Source organism: Rhamphochromis longiceps, linkage group LG10 (assembly GCF_057381845.1).
Source record: "Rhamphochromis longiceps isolate RC_006_pf linkage group LG10, R_longiceps_female_GT1.1, whole genome shotgun sequence".
Taxonomy (NCBI): Eukaryota; Metazoa; Chordata; class Actinopteri; order Cichliformes; family Cichlidae; genus Rhamphochromis; species Rhamphochromis longiceps.
The window spans coordinates 24,992,013-25,002,203 of NC_140566.1; positions in this window are offsets into that span (position 1 = coordinate 24,992,013).

Sequence of the window (10,191 nt, forward strand, 5' to 3'; positions counted from 1 at the left end):
GGGTGGCATTCACCTAGAAGTACTAAACCACAAACAACATGTTATCTAATCATTTATGATCTTGCTAACTGGCATTGCGTGTGCAAAGAGTCATAAATACTATGATTCTTACAGTAAAAAATACATGTGTACCAACTCTCAGGTCTCAACATTTGGTGATACATCTCCTCCTATGAGATAAGGACCGCAATCTCAAATAGGCCAGTAACTCACTCGGGTAGAGTTTGTTTTGCACTGTTTCTTATGTGGGTTTTTTAATTGCTTTTTTTAGTTTGCTGTAATGGAATGATAGAAAAATCATACCCTCCTTCTGTTTTGTGTCATTTTTCTGTGATATCTTATAGACCACTAAGCTAGTGTGTAGTGATGCAAGGATGTCGGGCACTCAAATGCAGAGGGTCGTTTGCAAGTATAATGTTACCCATATCTGATGAGCAGAGAGTAAACTTGAGTCCGTGAGCTCCTCTCATCATCACTAAAGATGATAATTCATAAAAGAAGTGGTTTATTTAAAAGAAGAAGAAGAAAGAAAGAAAGAAAGAAAGAAAGAAAGAAAGAAAGAAAGAAAGAAAGAAAGAAAGAAAGAGGAAAAATAGCATTCAGTTCCCCCCAAAAAGCAACTCTCCTGCAAAAAATGCTTTGAGATGAGTTTTTGTTTTGATGCTGTGGTTTCTGTGGCTTCTTCTTACAAAGCTGAAACTTTAAAGCCTGGTGCAAAAAAAGCAAAAAAAAAGCAAACAAAAAACAAAAAACATTCCACTGCGGCTAAACCACAGTTCAAATGAAAGCATGAAAGGTGAAGCCTGACTTCCCAACTCCAGGCGGATTTATTAGAAATGCCTCGCCTTCTCTCTGAGCAGCACCATCTACTGGCCAGAGGACAAAAATGCAAAGCATCTGCTTCTCTCAAGTCACGTGATTTAAGAGAAATCGAGCCTCCAGTTTAGAGCAGGTCACATTGAGGCTGACACAGACCATGAAAAGGGCTTGACTCAGCAGGTGCTTTTTTTTTATTGCATTGGGTGTTCGTCCACTTTTATTTCACTTATCTGACCATTTATATGAATTATCCAGTGCATATTTTCAACTTTTAGCTCTGGAATTACTTGACATCTGTCACAGATGGCAGTTTTGGGTTCAGTTATTGGGGTTTGTTTAATCACATATGTGTAACTGCATGTGTAGAGGTTCTCTTGCAGCACACCCAGAAATAAAAAGTTGTACTTGCCATTAATTTGCTATGCTTTCAGAGTATGATAAAGTGTATTTCTTTAATGTCACGCTACTGTTGGCTGACATTAAGGAAATACATATTTTAAAAAATATATTTGGAGGGATTAACTCACAGTTGTTAATGTTAGCCTCAGGCATCCAGCCTGAGGCTAACATCAACAGCATCCAGGACAAAGAATAACACATATGTCTGCTATGTCCAAACAAACAAAACTATGAGGTTTGTTTTTTAAACCTTCATGTTTATCTTTAACCCTGTTTGCTGTCTTTGTTGTTGCTGTTTTGGCTTCATAGCAACAACTTTGTTCACCTGTGGCCACACCCACAGCAGATGGCACGGCAGCACAAAGACATTTAGAATGATGGGTGATTTCGGGTAAATGGGATATTTATTGTACACACAGGCTCGAACACAAATAAAGAGTGTATATTGCTTACACCAAGACCTCAAAGTTGGCACATCACATCAAAGTATTCTTGATCTCATTCTCATGCTGACACATTTTTAAAAAAAATTTTTTACTACTATTATGTTTTATCAGCAGTAGATTTGATATCACGAAAAGGTTCTGGAGACATTGGAAAGTGGATTGCAAAAATAGGGAAAAAGTTCATTCAGTCACTGGGGCGGTGGTAAATGTGTCTAATGGATCCTGAAGTGTGCGGAAGATATTATGTTCTCGAGGAATATAGAGGAACTTCTTAAGCAACACATTCCTTGGGAGCTGTCGTGTCCTGATGCTCAGGAATGCCAAAATTGTCCAAGACGGTTTACACCCTGTTACATCCGCATAGATTGTTTTTCAGCTTTACCGTGCCAATCACTATAATGCACATACGTGTTTGTTAAAGCAGCTCGGCAGGCTGGATAATAACAGCATTCCCTGGCTCATAAAACAAAAGATATTTTTTTCTCTGTTTGCATGCCACCTTAATGGAGAGTTGTTGGCATTACACACACAAAATCTGTGATGATGCAGGTTGGGCTGGTATCATTAATTTAAACAGACAAATTACAGGAAGAAGGTATTGCTCCTCTGGAGATCACCAGCTGTCACTGCTCCTAGGCCTTTAACATTTTAAGTTAACTAACAAAATAAACCACATTTTGCTCTTGTTTTGTTTAGCACAGCACTGTTTCTGTTTATCTGTGTGACTTTATCAGAAACGATTGCAGAAAAACATGCATTTTCTTGTAGAAGGCATATATATAACTTTATTGAGAAGACCCACATGGCATAGTAAGCCTTTAGATGATGGTAGTCTCAAAGAGATAAGTCATTCATGATAGATGACTTGTTTGAGTTGTGATTTAACATGACTATTTTTAGTGCACTGTTGATTGTGAGTTGCACTCCTAAGAAAAGAAGTCATCAGGATGTTTTTCACTTATGGTAACCACATGTGACTATTGATTAACATCCACCTGTTGACTGGGCAGAGCAGCATTTATTTTGCAACATAATGTGGTAAAATATGGGCGCTATATCATCCTGCCACTAAATGACATCCACTTCCTTTGTGTGTCTGTGTGAGAGAGCAAGAGACAGAGAAAAGCAACAGAAAGGATTTTGGTCTTTCCAGTAAATGAGCTAACTCTAGTAAATTGCCTTCTCCTTTGTCTCATTTCTTTCACTCATTTAGCTACCCTCCCAACCAAAAAACAACATGCATGTGCATACACACACATACACACATACACACACAGAAGCTTATAAAGCATCGAACCAATATGTGGCCAGAAGACAGCCAAAAACAGCCTTGGCTTATCACACTGTCTTACCCTTCCTCACTCCATCCAAATCTCTTTATCTCTGTCACCCATGCCTACAATGCACCCACTCCTTTACACCCACATGCACACTTGATTGCTTTTGCACATCGTCAACTTTTTTGGCATACAGGTAACTCCTGTTTACAAAGGTATGACAGTCAAACAGGATGTGATTCTACTGAATATGAATGCTTGCGTGACTTCTCTCTCTGTGTTATGTATAATTAAATTGAATTTTATTTTATTTTATTTAAGGCACTTTGTAAGTAAGACCTAGCTGCGTGGAGAAAGACTCAAATAATCCAAAAATCCATTTTGTGCAAGTCCCCGGCAACAGTAAGGGAAAGAAACGTTTATTCAAACCAGACTCGTGAAGACAGTCCTTCTACCCTGACTGTTTGGGATTAGATAAAAGTGAAGAAAGAAAAGAAAAAAACTAAGAAACAATATGAATTATTAGAAATTAGAAATATTGGCATATAAAAAGTACTCCAGTGCAAACTTTGCATCTTTGAAAATGTAACCTGTGAGAATTTGGAGAGTATTAGTACCTTTAATACTGAAATTAACCATGCTAAAATTATTGAAATGCAACTAACTCACCTTTATTATCGTGTTATGTATCATATTGTTGGGTTATTATAAGTGCAATTATGTGTAATTAATTGTGTTAAATAACTATAGCTATGACTAGTAAGCATAAGGAGTGTAAATCTGCAAAAAACAAAAAAGTTAAAGTTGGTCATCAAGAATTAAAAACAGGAATATTTCATATTAACGCATGAACGTGTTTGAATTTTAATGCAAAGATGGAAATAGAGATGAAGAAAGACTTTCCTTTTTTACCGCTTTGTTCGAAAGACTGCGGCACTGAGAAATATTATTAAATATGTAAACAAGCATTGACATGAATGAAGACCATGATGGAAGCTTTTTTATTTAATTTTGAATGCCATCCAATTGAACCTTCATTCAACCTTAGAAATGGCATCAGCTTCAATGTGATGTGGCATGGAGGCTAGGTTAAGATGTTTTTGAAGTCCGGGTTGTTTTCATACCAGCCTTTAGCTTTTGCATATTTTTGAGCTGGGTGTTTCCGGCTTACTCTTGACAACACTTCACAGATTCTCTATGGGTTAGTCAGGTGAGTTGGCTAGCCAGTCAAGTGCAGTAACAAGTGCAGTAGGGAGGTGCTAAGTACTGCTGGATAGGGAATCAGATGGAAGAATAAAGTGCTCTAGAGTCTCCTGGTAGATGGATGCTTTGACTTGTGGATTGATAAAACAGTGGACGAACCACCACCAACACCAGCAGATGATATAGCACCCCAAATTATCACAGAGTGGGGAAGCTTCACACCTGACTTGCGACATGCTTCTCCGCCCTTTCTCCTCACTCTAGGAACTTGATTTTCAAATTACATACAAAACATACTCTCACCTGAAAAGAGGACTTAGAACCGCTGACCAACAGTCCAGTTCCTCTTCTGTTTAGGTTAGATGCTTTTGGCATTGTCTCTGGCTCAGGATTTCCTTTTTATTAGAAATGATGGTGGCTCTTCATGCGCTGACATCAACCTTAGTCACTATTTAATCACGCCACACATTGCCATGATGAAATTGATTAAATTGAATTCAACCAACAGATTTTCATGTTAAATGAACACATTTCTATTTTGCAAATCAACGATGCACCTTAGCAGACTTTTTTCAGCAACGACCCTTTTGTTGCTGCTTTTGTTACGCAAATGATATTCAGTTGTATGTGTCATTCAAACCCCAGAATAGTGCCAAACTACCTGCCCCCTAGGAGTACGTTAATGTTATAAAGAACTGGATGGGAGATAAGTGTCTTGTCTTTACATGCCTGAAAGAAATGAAGTTCTTATCTGTGCCTCTGACAACTTGGTGTTTTTTTTTTTTGCTAAATACATTGACCGTCTTGTACAAACTTGTTTGTCATTTGAGAAACATGGCAGGCATAAATGTATTGTGCCTCAGTGTGAAATGGAAGTGATTGTACACTGGTTTGTATTATGACTCCTTCATTATTGCCGTTTGTTGTCGGCTGTTATCCGTGCCAAGATCGTCCCGAGATCGACTGCAAAAAGTCCAGAATGCTACTGAAAGCTGCTCACGAGGTCCTCCAAAAGGTCCCATGTAACTCCAATTCTGTCTTCTTTACACTGGCTCCCCTTTAAATTAGGGTAAGTTTAGCATTTCAGTGATTACTTTCAGCGCTCTTCATGGTCAGATGCCTCCCCACATCTACTACATCCATTCTTAAGTGCTAGGACAGCTGATCAGCGCTTGTTGCCGGTAACTCGGCCCAGGTAGGGGCTGTGTTTTTGAGGATGTGGCTCCCAAATTGTGGAACTCGCCTCCATTGGAATTAAGATATGTGGACACTGTTGATAGCTTTAAAAAAGAGGACCTACCTGTGCAGGATTGTTTTTTACATTGTTTTATCCAATTATATGGTTTTAATTGTTATAGTTTATACTGTGTAACACTTGTTTTTTATAAGTGCTATATAAATAGACTTACTTCTGGAACTTATAATCTTTATGGATGGTGTAGATGATCATCTTCTGGAGAACTGTCAAGTCAGCAGTTTTCCCCGTGATTGTGGTTGCCTCAACTGGACTAGACTGAGTGATACACAGTATTTATACTGTTTGAACAGTAATTTACTTGTACACACAATATTCTAATATTCATGGGTACCATATTTGTGACTTTTATGACTTTGTGACTTTTATTAGTTATACAACTTAATCATTAAAATTAAAACAGAAGCCAAAAAAAACCCTACCTGAAATCTTTCACTTTAGATATAATACTTACTAAATACAAGGAAGGTTCCCTTTCTTGATCAAACATTTTTCATGATATTCTAATTTTTCTGAGTTCCACCAGTAGTCTTTATGTATGCAATCGTATCTGTGTGTGGATCATTTGGTTCAACGTCCAGGTAAATGCAAATTTCTTTTAAACACCTGCACCTTTTTTTATCCGTGCATGGTGTTGAGGCCAAGGATGCACAGAAGACAGATTCAGAGTTTAAGGGGTTTTTGTTTGTTTTTTTGCTATTTGGCACCTCATAAATGTGTAGAGCACTCATATTTGTCTGTAAACTCTGTCACACCGAGCTTTATCCCATTTAACACTTGGCAAGAGGTAGAGTACAGCTTTGCACCTTACATTGCTTACATTACACCTACAACCATCACACAAAATGGGACCAACCGGCTAGCAAGTGTAAACCCACAGCCTTCTTCCTGTGACATGACAGAGGCCACCTGCTCACCACCATGGCTGTGCACCACCTAGTCTTTGATTTACCTCAAAAAATATACACTAATAATATATATGTTTTTAAAACAGAATTGCAGAAGTTAGCGATAAGTTTTTCTGCTCAGTAGCTGTAATCGTTTAATAATATCCTTATTTAAAGCAGCAGTTTTTAGCAACTTTTTACTAGCCGTAGCTGATATAAGTGAAGTATACATGCACTTCTTTTTCCAGTCTGTTGTGATCCCACTTGACCCACTTGATTGGTTAAAGGTTAAACTGGATATTATAAAAATGTAAAGCCTTGTCTGATTTAGATTAAACTCTGGGAGATGATATGGCTCGTATTTCGTTTTATAGGGTGTTGTATCCTGAAGGTTTACTGCAATCATCTTTTGTTTGAATGAAACCACAGGCAGTTCTGGTGTTTCCAGTAAATCAGCCGACCAATATTTCACTCTCTGTAACACACAGTCGCTCTTTCATTCCCTCTCCTTATCTCTATCAGACACACACCCACATCCACTCACTCACAGACACCGGCATACCCACAGCGTGCATAAATCAGTCTCAGAGCAGTCTTTCTTCCTCTGCATATGTGACCAACTACCAAAGTTCAGTTTTTTTTCATACATCACCAATTTGCAGCAGTTATCTCGGGGCACTTTGTTATTATTATCTTTATTTTACGGTAAACATCTTAGAATAATAAAGATTGAAATCAAATGACTGCATGTATCGAGGCATTAAAACATTATGTTTTAATAGGATGAAACCTGCAGCAGAGCCAAGCTCGGGAAAGTCAACTAGCAGTTAAGGTAAAGGAAATGGAGAGAGAGAAGAAAGGCAATAAAAAAAGACAAAGGAGACAATAAACAAAGTAATAATAAACATTTTATAGGTGAACGTTCATTCATCAGTTTATCTTCATGTACATATTGATGTATTGAACCGCTTTGGAGGTTTTGAATTAGGTTAGGGAGAAACCTACATGTTTTGGCATCACATTATCATGATCTGATCCCAAAACGTGCTTCATGATCTTAGCAAGTGTACTTTGAGAAACTTTTAAAAAGTTTACTATGTTAATTGTGCATTTTTGCAGTTGGTTAACAAAACTCTATTTTGCATAGTAATAATAGTAACAATAGTAATAATTAGAAATATTGTTTATTTTAGGTGCATTTCAAAACATTGGAGGTCACCCACATATGCACATACATGCATACATAGAAGAACAGAGAATAAAACTATCCGTCAAGTCAATGAGACAAGTTTACAACATATTAAATCATTAAAAACTGAGGATTCATGTGACAGGATGAAAACATGTTAACTGAAAATGGTGGAAGGAAAGAAATTGCATCAAAGGGAAAACAGTTAATAACAAAAACCAAATATTTATCTGAGCAAAATGCAGCACCACTTGTCTCTGTAGCTCACAGACAGTAAGAATCTGGGGTAGTTGCTACAATCTAAACAGTCTAAAGAGCAACCAGCATTAGGTACTTTGAGTCTGCTTTGAGGCCAAAGTTACACAGTAGTCTGTACTTCAGCATACAGGCTTGAATGAACCTTTTAAGACAAATACATCAGTCACCATCTGTGCTGTTAAAAGGTGTGAAACGCAAGATACTAGAGTTCACAACTGTTCAAGTAGGTCAGGTCAGGCACTTTGGTAATCTTTAAACAGGCATCGCTACCGGGACAAATTCTGCAGTCCAGACGTCTAAGTAGCCCACTAAATATTTATAATTAACTTCAATGTGTCCGCTTTACATCACCAGCAGTTACTTTTTCCTTTGTTGCTTGTTGTTGCCAAATGTTATTCACAACATATGGTCTCTAGTTATGTTAGACAACAGTAGATGAAGCGGCTGTGTTTTAATTTTATTTTTTTATTTCTCTTTGAGCCTACAATTTGGTTGGCAAATTAAATTACTTCAAAATTGTCTTGGAATCAGATAATTAGTAATATGAGCTAATTACATTTAGCTCATATTACTAAATGTAGTTTGACATATATGAGCCTCTTTATCCAATGTGTATTTGGGACCTTGCCTGTACCAGGTTGGACCCCATGTTGTCTTCAAAGGTGCCTTAAATCGTCATCACATAGATTCAACAGATACTGGTACTGGTTACAAGATCACACAGTTGCTGCAAATCTGTCAGCAGCACATGCAAATTTCCTGGTCCACCACTCCCAAAGGTGTTTTATTGGACTGAGATCTGATGAGGCTATTTGAATGCCAGGGAACATCATGTTCAAAAAAACTGTTTGAGATGATTATGAGCTTTGTGCCATCACAAAGCAGCGCAAACCACTGATACAAGACAGGACAATCCATGCTTTCGTAGTTTAAGTTCTGACCCTACCAGCCCAATGTTGCAGACAAATCTGGATTCATCAGACACATTTTCATGAATTGTTTTGAAATTTTGGCGACCCTGCATGAATTGTAGCCTCAGATTTCTGCTCTTAACTGACAGGAGATCCACACAGTGTGGTCTTCTGCTGCTGTAACAAATCTGTATAAAGGTTTGGTGTTGCTCTATTGCAGGGGTGTCGAACTCCAGGTTTTAGATCTCACCCTGGGTCGACACACCTGAATCATATGATTAGTTCACTGCCAGGCATCTGAAGAACTTCAAGACATGTTGAGGAGTTCATCAGCTGTGTTGGATTAAGGACGCATCTAAAACCTGCAGGACACCTGTGCTCCAATGCATAGGTTGGTTGTGATGAGTGTTTAATTGAGTGACTGTTGCCTTCCTTTCAATGTGAAGCAGTCTGGTCATTATCCTCTCACCTTTGACCTCTGACATTCACTGAGTATGTTCTCTTTTTTGGACCATTCAACTGGAGAGACGGTTGTGTGAGAAAAACCCACTAGATCCCAATCTTTACAATGTCTACATGCGCATTGCAATGGGCAAACAGCTGTTGCTATGTGATTAGCTGATTAGATGTTTATGGTAATGAGCAGCCAAAGTAGTCTATATACATAAACGGTTAGGATCAACTCAAGTCCATTCTTAACCCAGTGACGCCAAATGGGGATTATACTTCCATAACTACACACGCTCAGTTTTTATTAGCTCTGTGTCCCGAAAGTGTCAGGAAATACCTTTTAGCTCTGATTTCTCTAATCCAACACCAGAACATTAAATCATCTAAAAAATAATCTTAATCCAGTGCATGATGAAAACAAAATCTATTCTACCAAGCTATTTTCTAGGAGCGGATGTTAAAACATGGAGCATGGATCACAACGATAAGCCCACCAGTTGGCCATCTACTCCTTCTGCTTCCTGCTATTGTTTTCAGCTGCTCAGAATGAAAGTAACAACTTCTGCCAAACGAGTGCTGGGATACAGAAGTTATGTCAATATAGTTCCTCCAAATTGTCTTCTAGATTATGTGTTGTAAGCAGTTCTGCTGCAGAGAATATGGTTTGTTTGGGTTAATGTAACAAACACTCCAAAGCCTACATAGAGCTGAAATCGAGCACCTTAAAATTATTTTAGTCCTGCATCTTGTTTCACTGGTTTCATACAAAAATTAGGTGGAGCAAATGTTTCCAGAGGATACTCCAAGTATGAGTGGTGATTGTTTTGGAATGTGTGTGACTTTTCAGTATCATGTAATGAGACAGCAGAGCCTTCCAGTTTGACTCACTGTGAAACTAATGCTTAACTGCTGAAAACTTGTTTCTTTTGTTGGCTTCAAAGTCTTACTAAGAGTTGAAACCCAAATTGAAAAGACACCGACTGGGAGCGAGAGGTGACGGCCTTTTAAAAATCAGACACTACACTGGCACACAGTCCAGCCTGTAGCTCAAGATGTCTGATCAGCGATGACTATTTCTTTTAATTTGCATCTTTTTT